The sequence below is a fragment of the Lepidochelys kempii genome, chromosome 21 (genome assembly GCF_965140265.1).
Source record: "Lepidochelys kempii isolate rLepKem1 chromosome 21, rLepKem1.hap2, whole genome shotgun sequence".
NCBI lineage: Eukaryota > Metazoa > Chordata > Testudines > Cheloniidae > Lepidochelys > Lepidochelys kempii.
The window spans coordinates 15,543,247-15,561,713 of NC_133276.1; the positions used below are offsets into that span (position 1 = coordinate 15,543,247).

Here is an 18,467-nt window from a genome sequence, read left to right on the forward strand (position 1 = left end):
TGCCAGCGCAGCGACCTGCCCCCGGCGCGGCGCCAGCCCCATTTCCCGGCCGCGGCGCGCAGCAAAGCCGGGCTGGGGCGGGGGGCGCTTGGGCGGGGCGGGGGGATGGGCCGCCCCGCGGTGGGGAGGAGCTGAGGGGGGGGGCGCAGCCTTCCTCCCCCCTCCCGACCCCGCTCCATTAACGCAGATGCTTTAGCCAATGAGGTGGGAGCGCTGCGCTCCGACGCCGCACGGGAGCCCCGGCGGGCTGGCGACTCTGCCGCATTCGGGGCTCGAGCTGCCGGAGCCCAGGCTCGGGGCGTCCTGGTCCCGCGCGCCGGCTCCGCTCCCGCAGGCGGGTGAGTTTCCCGGCTCTGCGGCAAGGGTCCGGGGCGCTGCTGCCCGCCCCGGCTTGGCGCCCCTGGCGTCGCTGGGTGGGCTTGGGGCGCGGCGGAGGGAAAGAGCTCCCTGAAGTTTGCTTGTTTTCTCCCTGGGAAGGGGAGCGGCGCTGGGTGCTGCTGGGGGGGCTCCTGGGCCCGCTGGCTGACTCGGGGGGCGCCTGGTTTGCACCGGGCATATTTGCGCCCGGGCTCCTCTACACTGGGCACGGGCAGTTCAGAGCCCCGGCGCCGCTGGGCTTGCTGCATCAGTTATGAAAGTATAACAGTTGCCTGAGCCCCGGCCCCTCTTTCATTGCCGGTGAAGCCCTGGGGCTGGAGAGCCTAGCGTGTGGCATGCGGGCTTGGCAGGGGGCCCCTCGCCTCCGGGCGCTGCGGAGAAGGAGAGATGTGGGGGTGATTTCAAGGTTCCAGCCAGGAAGTGGCTCCGGCCCGGGGTTGGTCCTGACCGGGAAGACTCCTGAGCACTGGTTAGGGTAAAGCAAGAAGTGCAGGGGTGATGCTGCAGGGCTGGCGTCTCTTGTCTCAAGGCTGCAATTCGGGGGCTTCCCTCAGGCAGGACACGGGGCTTGGGATCCCAAGGGATGCTGGCGAGACAAGGAGGGAAGTGAGGACAGAACGTTTCCCACCTGGTCTCTGGCCTGCCTGTGGGTCACGCGGGCAGCCTGGGCTGGGTCTGAAGCCCCAGAGAGGATCTGGAGCATCTGTGCTCATGCCAGCTTGCTGTACGATGCCACTAGTGTATGGGGGGCGATTACACAGTGGGTGCCTGCCGCCTGCAGGGTCCCTGGAGAGCAAACAAACTTTCTGGCTGCCTGCCTGTGGTGTGAGGAAGGGGTGGATTCAGGGGTGTCCTTTCATGGGTAAGATGGGCCAGCTCCGAACAGCCCTGAGCTTTGATCCCAGTCACCCTACAATGGGCCACATCCAAACCCTGGATCTAAGCAGCACCTTCCCTGGGACCCACTGTGTACCCCTGGTTGGTGCGCGTGGCCATCCCCGCTCTCCGAGGGACCCTGAGGCCAGTGGCACCATGTGCCGTGTTGCTGCAGAAAGAAGGGCTCCCCATCCCCTTCCAGGAGTGCACCACTGATGGGATGAACCCACTGCGCCAAAGTGAAGCATGTCAGTACCGGGCGTGCTGAGCGTGTCCGCACCGGGGGGAAGATGAGAACGAGTGTCTCTGGGCACGCAGCTGGGAGCGGGGCCCGGAGCAGGCCAGAATGGGTCAGAAAAGCGAGGCTGGGGAGTGGGACAAGGGCAGGAATGAGAAAAAGGTGACGGGAGGAAGCAAGCGCAGATGAAGGCGGGCGAGAGCGTGCCAGCCCTATATGCCAGCTGCTGGTGTGGGGCTGAGGCCAGCGCCTCGGTTTGTGTAGGGGTCGCTCCATGACAGCACGCTCCATTGCTGAGGGGAGGCGTTTCTCTGGGTGATTTGCAGCAGGAAGAAAGCGAGAGCCCAGCAGGCCTGAGTGGGCCCCGTGGGGTGGGGTCTGGGAGAGACAGTGCAGTGACTCTGACGGCTTCACGCCAGCGTCATTGGGGGCAGGGTCCATCTCTCATGTCCCAGGGGATGCAGCAGATTAAATACCAGCGCCAAGCAGAGACTGTCAACCCCCCCCGCCCCCCCGGCCTCTGTCATTCCCCCCCTTGCCAGCAGTGCCTAGGAAGAATTGCTGGCAGAGGCGTCTCTGTCTCCTTGCCAGCTGCTGAGAGGAGGGTCACTCTCCGAGCTCTCAGTCTATTACCGCACTGGAGCACTTACAAGATGAGGCGGGAGATACCAACTCCCTACTCTTGAGTCATTAGCGCTGCCTGTCCACGACAAGGCTGGGTCTCCTCCTGCTGCAGCCGGGACGGGCTTGCAGTCTCAGTGGGCAGAGATGGGCTGGGATTGCAGCCCGATGGCCCAGCCTGGCACCCCCAAACAATCAGGTTAGGCCAGCCAGAGCAAGGGGGAATCGGGGTTCTCTCCAAAGACAGGGACTGGGCAGAGCTGACGCGTGAGCATTATAACTTGTTACAGCAGGATGGTCTAGCCAGGACTCCTGGGTGCTATTTCCAGCCCTAGGGAGAGAGTGTAGTCTAGTGGTTAGCAATGGCTATTAGCCAGGATGGTCAGGGACACAACCCCCATGCTCTGCATGTCCCTGAACCTCTGACTGCCAGATGCTGGGACTGGACAACAGGGGATGGATCACTCCACTATTGCCCTGTTCTGTTCATTCCCTCTGAAGCACCTGGCATTGGCCACTGGGCTAGATGGACCACTGGTCTGACTCAGGGTGGCCGTTCTGATGTGGTGCTCTTGTTAAAGCAGGAGGGGTAGGGGAGAGGGGGCCGGACTGGGCCAGGATTTGGTCTCCTGTGGTGTTTATGCTGAAAGGTGTTTCCCTTGGTTGGTAGGCTCCCAATTCTGGAGTGGGCATAGTTGCCCCCTGTCCCCAGGGGGGCTGTGCCAGCTGCTATTCACTTTGCCTCTTTTCTTTTGCTAGGTTCAGTGGGTGTCAACGCTGCTGGTGAGGGGGGTGTAGGGTGGGGCGCGAGTGCCCCACTGCTCGGGAGAGGTGCCAGGACTGCAGGGTTGTGTGTGGTGGTCTTGGAGGTGAAGGAGTACCCAGCCGCGGGGAGGGGGAGGGGAAGGAAGGGATGCCTAGTTGTGTGTGTGTGTGAAAGGGGATCCCGGGATGGGAGTGTCCCGGGGGGGTGTTCCAGTGGGCTCTACCGTATAACCAGCAGCACCAGAAATTGGTGGCCGTGTTCACACGGCACGAGCACGTCCGGGCTCTGACCCCTCTTGTTCTAAGAAGGGCCTGTCTGGCTGTGACGTGGCTGACGTTGTTGGCGTGGGCACCTTGTTCTCTGGCAGCTTCGTTCCCTCTGGGCAGAGAGGGGGTGTTTCATTCCCTTCTGGGAGCCCTGTCACTGGGAGTCCAGCCTGCAGCCACGGACTGCCCCAGCTGAGACCTTGCTACAGCTTGGGTTAGGGGGCATTCTCCCCTTGCAGACAACGCTGACCCCAATGCCCCAGGAGCGCGCTGCAGGGAGCCGGCAGGGGACTCAGTAGGGGGCGCTCTCCCCTCTGAGTCAGTGCTGACCCCCATGCCCCAGCACGGTGCTAGGGGTGCTGTGCGGCAAAATGGGGGGATGGTTTTGGTGAGACATCAAGCCTAGGCCCTCCCCACTCATGGGCTGCTGGTGCTTTCCATCTGAGCAGAGGAATTAAAGCTGGTGCCCTGCCCACGTCCAGTGATTACGTTCTGCTGAACTGAATTCCCCCTGCAGTTTCAGTTGCATACGATATTCTCCTTCGCTTCCTGCCCTAATGTAGTGTCGTGTTCTTGTGCACTGCTACACAGTAGCCACGACCCACCCAAGGGACGGCTGCATTTCAGCCATGGAATAAGTAAGGCCTCTCTGTTCTGTACGCACCACCCAAAGGAATTGTGATGCTGAATGAATGAATGCCGGCAAAGTGCTTTGAGATCACCACGTGCTATAGAAGTGAGTGTCATTATTATGGCTGGCATTTGACAAAGGGGGAAACTGAGGCAGGGAAACTGCATGTGCCCCAGGCCACACAGCAGAGCCCAAAATAGAACCCATAAGGCCAGACTGCCAGTCCCCTCTAACTGCTAGACCAGGCCACCTTGCTATGAGACTTGAAAGACAAGGTTCTGCTCCCCAGAGCCCACGATAACATAAGGAGAGTGGAATGGTTGCATTAACCCCATCAGTGCTGAGCCACATCTCTGTGAAACACCTCCCCCTCCCACCCCCTTGCAGCGTGGCTGGATGCAGCTGGTAGACCTGGGCCTCTGACTGCCAGATGCTGGGACTGGAGGACAGGGGATGGATCACTTGATAACTGCCCTGTTCTGTTCATTTCCTTTGAAGTATCTGGCACAGGCCACTGTCAGAAAACAGGATACTGGGCTAGATGGATCATTGGTCTGACCCAATATGGCTGTTCTTATGTCTCCTGTTCTCTGGCAGCATGTGGCCAGGGCTCACTCTTCGCCCCCCAGAAGCAGGAAAAGGGGTTAGGACCCAAGCAAGAGTCTAACCCGGGTTGGGTAAGTGACTTGCGCAAGGTCACACAATGAGTCAGTGGCAGAGCTGGGATGACAGCCGAGTTGGGTCTGGCTGAGAGTACCATGATCAGTGTATTAGCCAAGGCTAGTTCCCTGGCCTCATTACTGCTCCCCTTGCACACAGGACCCCTGGGGCAGGGGGGCGTGCAGCACGGATGCCTGGCATCTCACAGTCCCAAATGCCTTGGGAACTTTCCCCTTCCTTGGAGGAAGTGAAGGGATGGGGCAGGAAGGGGAGTGATGCTGCTGCACATGCTGCTATGCTCTGACTGGTCACAACAGCCATGTGGGGAACCCCAGCTACTCCTGTGTTTAGCCATGTTAGCGTGGCCCAGAGCAGCTGCCTGCCATAGGCCCTGGTGGGTGGTTTAGAGCTCAGGATAGACCTGGAGTGGGGGATCGGAACCAAAATCCAGGGTCCCACCTCTCTGAGCTCCGTGAGAGAAACAGGAGTTCTGCATCCCAACCTTGCAGCTTGGGTCCATCTCTGTCTGCGCTACGATCTTCCCACCTGGCTACAAAGACTCCTCCCCGAGAGAGAGAAGGGTTAGGGAGGTGGAGGGCGGCAGGAGGAGTTTATCCACAGGCAGGCAGCCTGCACTTCACTCCCCCCGCCCCACTCCAAACCTCTCATCTAGCCGCAGCCAGGTTTCGGCGGGCGGATTCCTCGGTGCATGGGGATGTGCCTGTCCCATGGGTGGTCGAACGGCCTGCAATCAGGGGGCCCGACTTGGCACCTCCTATGATGAGTGGGCACAATGCATCCTGGATCTTCATTACCAATCAGGCAGCTGCGTTCATCCCTCGGGGTGTGGGAGCTTGAGTGGGGGGAACTGCTTTGGAAAGCCCCTCAGAACCCTCCAGTCTTTCTCCCCCCCTCACCCCCCCGCCCAGCTTGTGCAGCTTGGTGTTCACCAGTTCGGAGCCACTGGGAACTGACTGGGCCATGCAGATGCCTCTCTGCAGTGGTGGAGTGCTGTGGTCACCGCCCGGTGCCTGTCGCTTAACGAGCGCAGGGTTTTATTTGTTAATTCTTTGTTGCTGAGATGATGCTGCAGATTTCTTTTTTCCCCTCCTGGCACCAGAAACTACAGAAAAGCAGCAACGGGTAGGAAGGGTCACTTGCCGTCTGCTGCATCATTTCTCTGTAGCACGTGTCCTTTGAAGGAGACTCTCTGTAATTGCTGGCTGCTCTAATGAGATAGGAGCAGTAGTTAATGCTCTGCGTTTGCCTGTCACTTGAGAATCTCAAAGCACTTTGCAAAAATGTCGTTATCCCGCTTTTCAAATGGGGGAAACTGAGGCATAGAGCAAAGGCGTGACATTCCCAAGGTCCTAGCTGTGATTTAGTTGTGGAGTCAGACTTCCTAGGTCTTCCTGCCTTTCAAACGATATTACTGCTACTCCGCCAGAACAAAACCTACCGAAACACTCGTCCAGGCCTTTTTGCTCACTGATTTCAAAGTGCTTTGCCAAGAGAAGTCAGTGTTTACTCCCCATTTTACAGATGGCGAAACTGAGGCAAAGAGTGGGGCGGTGGCTTCCCTGAAGTTACATGGCAAGTCAGTGCGAGAGCCAGGCTTAGAACCCCAGTCTCTTGGCCCGCAGTTATATGTTTGATCCACTGGACCACACTGACGTTCCTTGGTGTAGCTAGAGAGAAGCTGTCACGATGTCCAGTTTCTCCATGACGGGCTTGCTTTCTGTGAGCATCAGCCCCCAACACACCAGCGGCACCCTAGTGTTGCTATTGTTAGGTGTATTACAGTAGCACCAGGACCCCTTTGCGCTAGGGGCTGTACGCACAATTGAGCCAAAGGAAGAAGATGAAAAGACTCTTGCTGAGTGGGCTAATTAGCGCTGGTTGGGGTAGCCAATGGGATGCCAACACATCTCCTCAGCTCGGAAGCGGACTGAGACCCAAACGGTGCCTTGCACACTGGGGTCATGCGGCAGCCATCGGCTGTGGGTCACTGCTGCCTGGGGCTCCGTTTCAGGGGCTGGGAGGCTCCATTCCCATTCTCAGCCCTTTGGGCCATCAAGTGCCCCCGTCTTTATGTTTTAAAAGGGAATGACAGCTGGAATGTTGTGCCTGTGAAAACGGGGCTTGGCAGCGCTGTCTGGGGCCGGAGGGACTGTTAGCATGGCCAGATGCTATCTCAGCAGCACTCGCCCACCTTTCTGTGCAAGGGCCTGGGAAATCTGCCTCCTGCTCCTTCTCTTCTTCTCCCCTCTTCCTCCCTCCCCATCTGCGTCTCGCTCAGTTTGGGCAAAGGACTCCTCTCTGGGGACGTGCCATGACTTAAGGAGAGGGCTAGTGGGAGCCAGAGAGAACCACAAGGTCTGTCCAGGTTCTGCAGCCTCACTAGAGACTCCCCTTTGTATCCATTACAGCCCAGTCCTGGCTCTTCTCCATTGCAAGGAGCTCTCCAGGCTGATCCTGGGAGGTGCTGAGTGCCAGCGAGCTTGCTCCCCTGCAGGCCAGTACCAGTGGCAGGCGAGTAGGTGTCCCGTGGCGCTCCCGGGAGGGGTAGTGCCTCGTCTCTGGAGATAACTGGGAAGGGAAGGTCGCTCAGGGTGTGTCTGTTCTCCAAGGGAGCCCTCTGCCAGCCCTGCTGCTTGCTGAACCCACGCCTGTACCGTTATTCTGGGGACCCTTCCCACGATGATGTTGGGCAGCGGGCCTGACCTAAAGCACACACGGTGGAAACACGCCCGCTGACTTCCAGGGGCGGGATTTGGCCCTCGTGTCCCCAGCTCCTGTTACTGGATCACGACGACTGTGATTTTAGGTGTTTTCCCAGCAAGCTCCAGCTCCTGGAGTCAGCTGGTTCTGGGAGGGTCACCATTCAGTTCCTAGCCCTCCTGGTTGTAAAGAAGAGCTGGAAAAGATGGCCAAAGGCTGTGGCACCAGCAGGCAAATAAACAGAACCCAGCACGTGTTACTTTTGAGGTCTTGTGATTTTTTTTTTAAAGCAATAACCATGGTTTCTGGAGGCTCAATTCAGGAGTTTTGAATGCTAGGGACCGACAGGGCTGTGCATGGGAGCTCACATCTTGGCCAATTGGCTCATGCAGCCGCTGTGTGCTGCTGGGACCAGGAGAGCCATCTCAGCTGGGAGAGAAGTTGAATTCTGCAAAGTTATTCTCCACCCTTGGTTATGAGGGTCACTTCGCAGAGGCCGTGGCCCCATATGCTCTCGGCTCACCTAGTCTGGGCCTCAGGTCCACGACCCGTCCCAGAGGAGGCTGCAGTTCCCAAAGCGCCGTTTGATCATTACCCCTAATAACGGTGTTATCACTTGGATTGAGATGTTTCAGATGCTGTGGCTAATTTTGCTCATCATGCTTCCCTTAGTTTATAATGGGATTTTGAGAACGTCACGCGTCCTAAAGTATTGGATACAATCAGCATAATTTCCCATTTATTAATTAAACCTTCAAGGCCAATTCAGACAGCGCGCGGTTGGACTTGGAGCCGTCTTCCCATCGCAACCATCGAAGTGCTGGTTCCCCTCTGCAGTCGAGAGACGGGCTAACAGCCCCGCTCTTTGGCACCAACGTTTTTCCCACAATGCTTAGGATTCAAATCCCTTTGGACCTCGGTGAGGCCACACGCATCATGGGCTTGTGCTTGTCCCTTTGAGGGCTGGAATCTGGTGGAGAATTCTCCTTGTGGAAGGGAACCCTCTGTCAGCAGAGGCAGTTCTGCCGGTCCCTGGGAAACCCACCATGCAAGGGGAGGGAAGGCGGGAGGGAGGGCCATGGTGGAGCACCAGAAGCAGAAATTAGGGTAGCCTCCCTGCCCCTCTAACTTCTGCCTAGACCAGGTGGCCCGAGATCAGGGAAGCACAACCAGCTTCCTACCGCCATGCCTGTCCACTGAGTCAGAGTGTAGCTGATGTGACTTAAATAGTAATAAATATTATTTATATTACCGTCAAGGCCAGGAGCCTCAGCCACAATTCAGGACCTCCTGGTGCTGTACAGACACACACAACAGACAGACTGTCTCTGCCCCAAGGAGCTGACATTCTAAGCATAAGACCTGATAAGACATAAGGGTCATTCTAAGCATAAGACAGCTGATGCCCACAGCCAGACAGGGGAGTACGAGGAGTTAGCATGACGGACCATTGTCTTGGCACACCAGTGGCCTGCTCATGGCCGAGTTTTGTGTAGGGTTTGAGAAGAAGGAGGTGGCTTTGTGGATGTTTACGGGGAGCTCCCCGCATCGTGAAGGGGAGCTGGGGAGACCGCATGAAGGAGGTTGTTGGAAAACAGAACGAGCGGGCAATGGAGGCTGGCAGCACTGGCCGACTGGAGGCGAGCATCGAGAGCCCAGTAGCAAATGAGAGATCAGAAGCAGAGTGGGGACTGACTGGGAAGGGCCTTGACAAGCAGCTTAGGGTTGGTGGAGGACGATGTTGGTGAAAGGAAGGGATGCTTGCGTCCACTTACATCCTCTGACCACCTCCTCCTGGTCGCTGCAAGCCCTGCCGTGCCCTCTCTTCAACTCACTTGCCGGTAGATACCTACCCCTCCTGCCACGGCACCTCGGAGTCCATGCCTGGGGCTTTGTGGGGTAGATGCCTTTGTTTCCAGTTCTGCTCTCCGTGCTCGCTCCAGGGGCCCCACAGAGGCTGGCAGAATGACTCCCTTAGCCAGGCCTGCTGCATATGGACCTGTGTGAATTGCACAGCCTGGGGATCAGCTCCAGCCTCATCTCCTGTTCACGCAGGAAAACCTCCATTGGGATGTGCAGCCGCTTCGTGGCTGGCTTTGGCTGCAATGAACTGAGCAGCAAGGGTCAGGCCAGACTGAATGTGAGCTGCTCAGAGAACCGCTTGATAGATTGAGCCCTCGCGCTGCTTGCAGAGACACTTAAAAAGCTCCCTTTTGACCTTGTCCTCTGAACAGAGGGTAGGGATTGCATACGCTGTGGAGGAACAACCTTGGAGCACTAACTTCTGGGGGGTCTGAAAGAGGTGGCGGGGTAGGGGTGGGTGTTGAACTGGTAGAGCTAGGTGCGTGCCGCACGACACACATCAGCGGGAGAGAAATCGGGGGGTAAGTAGAACTGGCTGGATTATTTCTTTACAAGTTTGCTGCTTTTTTCCCCCCATTTGCAAATTGTTCCTAAAGTAATGCTGGGCTCTCAGCCGTGGGGATGGAACCTGCGACTCCTGGTTCTAAAAGCACCAGCCTCTAACGCCTGAGCCAGAATGCCAGTTTTGCTAGCCAAGGCTGCAGTCGGCTCTCTCTGTGCCCCAGCCACCACTGGGGGGACGAGCACGCAGCACTAAGTGTGGGTGATACATGCTGTTAATTTCTGGGGGGATGCATCCTGTGCAGAGAAGTCACTTAAGTCCCAGTTAAGCCCCTGAGGGTCTGGTTTTCCAAAAAGCTCAGCTCCCACACAGGCAGCTAAATAAGTGTCCAGATTTTCAATGATTCAGCATACTGGGGACTGAGCACTTCTGCAAATCGGCCCCCTCCTTTGGTACTTAAATGGGCGGAGGGCTCTGGTGAAATTCTGCCCCAGTTGTGGGTGCTGAGCCCCTGGAAATCTGGATCTCTGCTCTTCTCGACAATCCGACCTCCCGCGGGCTGGCTCCCGGGACTGGGGTGAATTTCACCTTCTGCGAATAGTGCGGAGGGACAATTTTCAGCCTTGCTCCCGGTGAGCGGTTTGTGGTTTCTGATTTGTCCCCTAAGTCGTGGTATGGGGTTTTGCTCCCTGATTGGGTGACTGTAGCTCTTTAATGCGGTGAATCGCATGGCACTCAGGCTGGCAAACAGTCTGTGCTCTCGCTCCTGTAGCAACAGGGGGTGTCGCTCTGATTTTGAGGGGTTCTGTAGGAAAATAATCAGGCAATCACAGAATCTCAGGGTTGGAAGGGACCTCAGGAGGTCATCTAGTCCAACCCCCTGTTCAAAGCAGGACCAATCCCCATTTTTTGCCCCGGATCAACTTAACAGCCCCCTCAAGGATTGAACTCACAACCCTGGGTTTAGCAGGCACTGGCTGCGTTGTCTTCCCAGCTTAGCCACAGACTTCCTGTGTGGCCTTGGGCATGTCACTTAGGGCTGGATTTTCAAAGGTATTTAGGCTCCTAACTGCCAGTGAAATCAGTGGGCATTGTTAGGGTTGCCAACTTTCTAGTCACACAAAACCAAACTAGCCCCGCCCCTTTCCTGAGGCCCCACCCCTGCTCACTACATTCCCCCTCCCTCGGTGGCTTGCTCTCCCCCACCCTCACTAATTTTCACTGGGCAAGGGCAGGGGCTTGGGGTGTGGGAGGGGGTGCAGGCTTCGGCTGGGGGTGTGGGCTCTGGGGTGGGGCTGGGGATGAGGGGTTTGGGGTGCAGGAGGGGGCTCCAGATTGAGGGGGGTAGGACCGAGGGATTTGGAGTGTGGGAGAGGGTTGGGGTACAGGGGGTTGAGGGCTCTGGGTTGGGGGTGTGGACTCTAGGTTGGGGCCAGGGATGATGGGTTTGGGGTGCAGGAGGGGGCTCTGGGTTTGGAGGGGGGCTCTGGGTTGGGGCAGGGGGTTGGGGCTCAGGTCCTAGGTGGGGGGGACAGGAGGCTCCATGCACCACTCTTGCCCACAGGCACCGCCCCGCCCCCCAGCTCGCATTGGCTGGGAACCGGCCAATGGGAGTGTGGAGCCAGTGCTTGGGGCGGGAGCAGCGTGCAGAGCCCTGTGCCCTCCCCCGCCTAGGAGCTGGACCTGCTAGCCATTTCCGGGGTGCAGTGCAATGCCAGTCAGGACAGTTTGGGACTAGCCTGCCTTAGACCTGCAGCACCACCGACCAGACTTTTAATGGCCCGGTCGGCGGTGCTGACCAGAGCCCAGGGTCCCTTTTCAACCGGCTGTTTTGGTCGAAAACTGGACACCTGGTCACCCTAGGAGTTGGGCACCTACTTATCTTTAAAGATCTGTCCCTTTAGCCTCTCTGTGTCTCAACTATTTCCACCCCCAAAATAGGGGTATAATGATATTAGCTGTTTCCCAGGGGTGTCTGGAGGATGCATCATGTAGTTCCCTAGAGCCCAGAGAAGAGTTTCACTACTCCAGAAATGTGTGCGAAGACCCCCCTGGGCACAAGCCCATGTTACGTACCAGCTAACTGGAATTCCAGCTCATACGTCTCTGCTGCCTTATCAGAGTGAAAACATTCCCCACCTCACGGGCCTGATCCAAAACCTCTTGAAACCAATGGGACTCTCCCCTATTTGCAGTGGACATTGGTGATATTAAATCCAGGGACCAGCAGCACTGGTTCCCATATAGAGGCCCTAGAAACACATTCATCACCTCGTTTTTAAGGAATCCGAGGAGGAGAATCTCCTAAGTGGGGTTGGAGATATGTTCTGGGGTCGGAGCTTGATGAGTCACTGGGGTGAGAGCAGCCTCCCTCACGCCTGCTGCCAGTACGGCAGTCGATGCTGTCCCTGGAATTGATCTCTGGGTCCTACACTGGGTCTCCGTGCTGTTAGAGAGAGGCTCTGAGCTCCTGGAGGCATGTCGCTGGCTCGGCCATGCTGGTATTCAGCACAGATCAAATGGCTGTCCATCAGCAGGCCACTGTGCATGACCGCTCCCCTGTGACACTGCCCAGAACCATCGCTGCCGGGCAGAACCAGCGATATTGTGCCCTCCAGCTCTTGCAGAAGCTGTCGGAGGAGCCTCTCTGACCCCTGCCTTTCTCCTTCTGTACTGGAGGCTCAACATTGCGCCCGGGCGATAGACCCAGGAAAATGAGACCTCACCCGGCTTCTACAACCCTCATCACAGCAGCAGCTGGGCACCTCCGAGACATTCGTGAATGTATCCTCCCCGCACACCATCAGCAACCTCCTTGGTTTATAGCTGTGGAAAGTGAGACCCCCAGAGGTGAAGCTGCTCGCTGAAGATCGCACAGAGAGCCGACGGCGGAGGTGCTCTCCTGACGCCTAGACCAGGCCCTTAGCCTCAAGAGGGAGCCACTGAGATGAGCAGAAGTGTGAAGAAGCCTGGGGCAAGTCTGCTTCGGTGGCTCAAGACAAAGTGAAATGAGCTTTTGCGCCCCCGCACCGATGCCGTGCAGTGGACGGGGTGGAGAGGGGTAGAGGGCAGATCCCAAAGGCGCTCAGCGAGCGAGACCCCAGGAGTCACTCCCACAACCCTCGGAGGGACAAATCCCCCCCTGCATCCCACTTCGCAGCTGGAAATTGACACCCCCTGGTACTAGTTGTGTTAAGGGAAGGCGACAAGACTCCCCCCGTTCCGCTGGTCTGGGATGGGGGAGTACCCCAAGGCCCAGGTAGCTCAGGCAGGGGTGCACAGAGTCCCCTGTACAGGTGTCCAATCCAAGTCACAGCCTAGCCCTTACACTCCATGGGGCACGAGTTAAAGCTGCATGTCCGCGTGCTGTGGAGGGGGGCTGGATGTGTGGCTTGGGGATGGGGGAGTGCTGGGACAGCGAGGGTGTGGGGGGCACAATGCTGTTTGGAGGTATGATGCTGTTGGAGGTTGCAGAGGATGCTAGTGATTGCCCAGATTTGTAGCAGCTTCATTGAGTCACTGGGAACTCCCGGGAGTATCCTTCACTCTAAGCAAACAGAGCCTTTTGCGTGAGCCGGAATCGGACATCGGCGCGTCCCTTGTGATCTGTTTGTATCATTTCTGGTTTCCCTGAAATCGCCACCTTTCATCAATGATTGTGTGCCCTGGAAAAGGGGAAAACAAATGTGAACTTAGACTAATGAAGGTGGAAGGGAAGGAGTCATTCTCATTTGGGTTCCGATGCTTGGCTGGTGTTTTCCAGTAACCCTTTTCCCTTTCCTCCCCCGCCTGTTACACCCCCTTCTCCCTCTTGCCTTGAATTTCCTGTTGGCTTTCGGAGGATGCTATTGCATGGGGGTCATATTTTGTCCTGGCTCCTCATGTCAGGGAACAAGGCAGAGGGTATGCGGAGCAAGGAAACTGCAGGGACTGTTTGCTAGGGAGCAAAAGCCTGTAGGTTGCCTGGAGCTTGTGCATCAGGGCTGGCAGCTCTGCCTACTTGCTGCTGCTCTCCACTCCGGCACCCCTCCGCTCACTGCTGCAGCAGGAAGAGACTGCACCAGAATGAAAGCACCTCCGTCCCCTGCAGAATCCTGTGCAAATTCAGGATCAGCTTCTGCCCCAGCTTGGCTCGTTTCCTGCTGCAAAACCAGCTCCCGAAAAGCGGAAGGTTGGAGCAAGGAGGGACTATCCCCATCGTCTGCACTGGGTGAATGCAATTGCAGAAGGAGAGAGCTCTGCAAAAGAAATTGGTGCAGTGCCTGAATGCAGACCCACCTCTGGGGCATGTTAATGAGGGTCACCACGAACTGGCAGGCAGCAGAAGGCTCCCAGCCCAGCCTGCTGGGGCTGTTCTCGAGCCAGTCTCAGAGGCTGACTTCAAGGTCAAGCCTGTGTTCCCTGCAGGCATCTGAGGGGCCAGGGATTGCCCGTCCCCTTCCTGACTGAGTGTTAATCAGTCAGGGGGCAGCATCCTGCACTCAGTCAGCTTGTGGGGCTGCGTACAGAATGGGGCTGGGGGAGAAAGGGGCACTAACAACTGCAGATCCACAAACGTGGCCACACATGGCCTGCTCTCTTACCCTCGCCCCCTCTCACTAACATACACGTGATTTTGTGAACTCCTGTGCACGTTTTCTGTCATCTGATCCCTAACCCAGATCACTGTGTGCAGAGCCAGGGGCCACGGGGAGCGGGTCTCCCACAGTTATTGCAGCGAAATGCACAATAAACAAAGCCCGGCCTGTTCTTGCCTCCTGCCTCTCTCCCAGCTCTCAGGATACCGGATCTGATCTGGTTACCCGGGTGGATGGTTTTTTTACCACCTGGGTCTATTGTTAAGACAGAAGGGTAAACCGGACAGAGACACAAATAAAGAACTGATCTCCGCTCTTGGCGGTTCTGGCATGCAGCCCAGGGAGCTTTGGGTGCAATGAGTTGCAAGACCTCGTCTCTCTCTTAGATGCACTGTTGTCCCATGCAAGCTGGCAGTGCCTGGGGCCCCTGCACGAGTCCAGGACAGATCTGCTGCAATGGCCCAGTCACCTCTTATGGCACTCATACAAAGATCATTGGCTGTGCATCGGGCCGCTCCTACCTAGCTTGGCTTGACACAGATTGCTCTGATGCAGACTAGAAACAGTGAGACCGATTAACTAGCAGAAGAATTTACCAAGGGCGGAGTCTCCATCACTGGACGTTTTAAAATCCAGACTGGATGTTTTCTGATAAAGATCTGCTCTGATTCTCACTGGAATTATTTCAGGGAAATGCTCTGGCCTGTTATGTAGGAGGGCAGACTGGATCACAGATGTCCCTTCTGGGCTTGGAACCTAGGAGCCGAGATACCAGAGAAGGACTCTGTCACAGTGGTATCTGCAGCCCTTCTGAGCAGCACAAGACAGGAGCAATGTGGTTTAGGAGCTAGACCAGGAGATTGGGAGTCAGGAATCTTGGGTTTTATTTCAGTCTCTGGGAGGGGAGTATGTCTAACAGTTCAAGCAGGGTCCCCCCCGGCAGGACTCCTGGGTTCTATTCCTGAGTCTTGCAGGCACTGTGCACTAGGCGAAGAGAAGGGCTTGGGGAGTCAGGACTCCTGGGTTCTATTCCACTTAAGTCCCTTTGACTCACTGTGGGACCTTGGGCAAGTTACTTCCCTGCTCTCTGCCTCAGTTTCCCCATCTAGGGTATCCTGAGCCGTCCCTCGCAGAAGCGTTGAGGTCGTTGGATGAAATGGGGCAAGGTGGGGATAGGGGTGGTAAAATAAGCTGTGGTGTTACCCAGTGCTTCGGCAACAGCTGTGTGACAAGTCGCAGAAACAGCCTTACTCAGGGCAGCTTATACCTGGGATCTCCTCTCCAGTAGGGGTGAGATGTCATTGCTACTGGCCCAGAGACTTTTAACCCAAATTCCCCGCGGTTGCGTTACCAGCCAGGGGGCTTCTTCCCCCATCCTGCCCTGTCTGGAGCAGGTCTGCCAGCACTGGGGAGAAGACACCCCCTGAGGCCAGTTCTGTAGCCCACACCTGGACCATCGCAGGCTTTGAACCTGCAGCTTTCAGCACCCCAGTGCAGGCCTCGTTTAGCTGGTGAGATCTTGAGGCTGGGCGTGTCCTTTTCTGCGGGCTCTGTGACCAAGGCACTATACGCTATGTGACCACGGCTGCATCCCTTGCGATATTTACAGCTAAAGGGACGAAGCACTAAGTGTGCTGGGGAGACCAGTCTGGCAGAGGCACCTGTGGGAGGTGGGCTGTGGGACCTCAAAGGGATTTCCTAACTGCTACTACTCTCTGTCCAGAGACAAGGAATACTCCTCTTTCGACAGCGTTTCTCTCTTCCCCAAACACCTTGCAGATTCCATCCCTGGAAGCACATACCAGCCACTGAACACGGATTCAACCCTAGGCTCAAACTCGCCCTGCTAACTCGAGTTAAATGTGGAGTTGCTGTCTCTTCGTGGCTATTTGAACCTGAGTTAAGTACAGACCTTGTGTGTCTTTGAGTGAGAGGATGATTGTGCACCAGGAAGTGTGTGAGCGTGTGTGTGTGTGAGTCATAGCATGCATTGAGGGGAGTGCAATTCTGCTTGTGTATGTGTGTGAGGTAAGGGGAGAGAAGGCCCAGTTTAACTTAATGCACACATGGGGCTACCCCTGTCCTGCCAACGGGAGCCTGGATGACGCAGAAATCTCAGGACCACCCTTCTCTAGACGGCGAGTCTACCTGGGATCAGGGCAGGATTGGGCCCAACCCAGACGAGATGAGCCCGTGGTGTGGGGAAGGCTGGCTGGGCAGGAAAGGAAAGTGTTGATGTTCCCTATAAAGGCAGCAAGTGTCCCAGGGGCCTGGGAGACATGTGGCTGCAGCAGAATCCACGCTTACTCTGATCTACGCTCCCTTCTGCGGTGCAGTTTGTCATTTGTTGAGCAGCCGGAGAGTGTTTCCCTTGATGACTCAGAGACTTGCAGCCCTGGGAACATCAGCACCAGCCACCTGAGCTGGCTGCTGCTAACACGTGCCCAGCGAAATCACCTCTTGGGCCTGATTGTGCCCCACTGATCTGGGCATGGGGTGCTGTGAAGGAGCCCACGGAGATCTAGGGATGGGGCTGTTTTTCTCCCCCCTCCAGACTTGCCCTATGGATGTTTCCAGGCAAGGGGAGCCATTCTGCCCACAGGGGTGGGTGGGGTTGGGTGAGTTTACCAACCATGGTGTCTCTAGGAGCTCAGGATCAAGCCCTGGGAGTCTGAACCTACAAACCTCCTGTGCTGGGATTTCAAAGAACCTGGTGTTAGGGGGCTTATTCTTTCACCCACTTACTTCCCTGGTCCTTCTCTCATGAACAGAGAGCAACAATACCCGAAGTCCAAAGGTGCAAACAATTCAATGTTTATTGGGGTGAACTTCCAGCAAGCATGATTCCAGTTTCCGTCCTTAGTGTCCCCCTTCCCAGCTCTGACACCACAGAGCCTTACCTGTGTCTCTGTTCCCATTTCCCCCCCTTAGCCAAACATGATTCCAAGTCCCCCACCCCCATTCCCTGTTCCCATTTCCCCCCACACACACCCACTTCCTGATTGACTGCAGACTATATAGTAAAACTTTGAGTTCTGCTCAGCTGTACCTTAACCAATCATTTTACTGAAATTTAACGAACCAATCCTAACATATTGTAACATGATTATTTAACCAATTATATCCCACCACCTTAATTAGTTTACACCCAGCAAAATTAATTATACAGCAGACAGAAACAATCACAGAACCAGACAGAGATTATACAGACAAACAATAGCAAAGTGGGAACTATAATGACAAAACAACACAGAAGTGAGGATTTCACATCCCAGCTATTGATAAGTGAGTTCTTGCCAGACAGGATGCTATCAAACTAAGTTTCCTTTTACATCTTCTAGGCACTTCCCTTTCTCTGGAGGCGATGGGCATTATCAGGACAGGATTGTATCCTAACAGCCCAGTAGCACCTTCTTTCAATGTGACTAGTTTGGGATGTGAGGAGGTAACCAGTCGCTTCCCAGCTCATGGCTGCCTCTGCTGCTTAGCCAAAGGCCTTAGCCTAAGAACAGGGCCTCAGACTGTCACAGTAAGAGAAGGCCCTTACACTGGCAGCCAGCGATTTTGATTCTTTCTTTTATACCTCTAGAACTAGCCAAGTGATAAGAAGTCAGGGGCCTTTATTTAACGAGGGCCTTCGACACCATCGCTGAGCTCGTGTGGCATAACTGTGACTGCGAGCTTTTTGGAAACGAGGGTCCAGCATCACGAGGCAGCTTGGGGGAGCAGTGGGATGCAGAGTCATTGTGATTAATGGCTCGTTCCCTTCCCGTTCTGTAGCACCGCTCCTGCAAGGGCCTCAAAGCACGTGACAAATGGTGGCGGTTTAACCCCACGCAGCCCCTCCCCCCCCCATGAGGTGGGTAGGTGTCATCCTGGGCAAGGAAACTGAGGCATAGGGAAGGAAGACGCAGGAGACCTAGGCTCTAGTCCCAGCTCTGCCACTGGCCTGCCCTTGGAACAGGCCTTTCCTCGCTCCCTGCCTCACTTTCCCCTCACACCCTTTGTCTGTTTTGCCTCTTCAGACTGTCTCTCACTCTGTGTTTTGTGCAGCGCCCAGCAAAATGACTGATCATGGCTGAGCCATCCAGGTGCTCCCATAATAAAGATCAGCTAATCGATTTATCTGAGATCAGACAGGAGGCTTGTAGCAGAGCCAATATCCTGTCCAGAAATCATGTTTTCCCCTTCCCTGCTCTAACCCCTAGACCAGGGGTAGTCAATTATTTTTATCAAGGTCCAAATTTCTTGGTCAAGCTATAGGCATGGTCCAGATTCTAGAGAAACCAATCAAACCCCTGATAATGATGATGATAAATAAATAAAAAGATCTCTGGGTCTGTTCAAAAAGCATCTTGCATCTGGATT

At 55.9% G+C, this 18,467-nt stretch overlaps 1 protein-coding gene across 5 annotated transcripts in view; it reads left to right on the forward strand.

Annotated features, from left to right (window-relative positions):
• Positions 1-207: 207 nt before the first annotated feature.
• SYT2 (synaptotagmin 2) overlaps positions 208-18,467 on the forward strand; it is a 188,308-nt gene continuing 170,048 nt past the window's right edge. For 4 of the 5 annotated variants that reach the window (XM_073319716.1, XM_073319715.1, XM_073319727.1 and 1 more), the window contains exon 1: positions 208-338. The gene's annotated coding sequence lies outside the window, so the exon portion shown is untranslated. Of the gene's footprint in view, positions 339-15,878; positions 15,999-18,467 lie in introns of all 5 variants that reach the window. The other variant, XM_073319718.1, reaches the window with a different exon arrangement.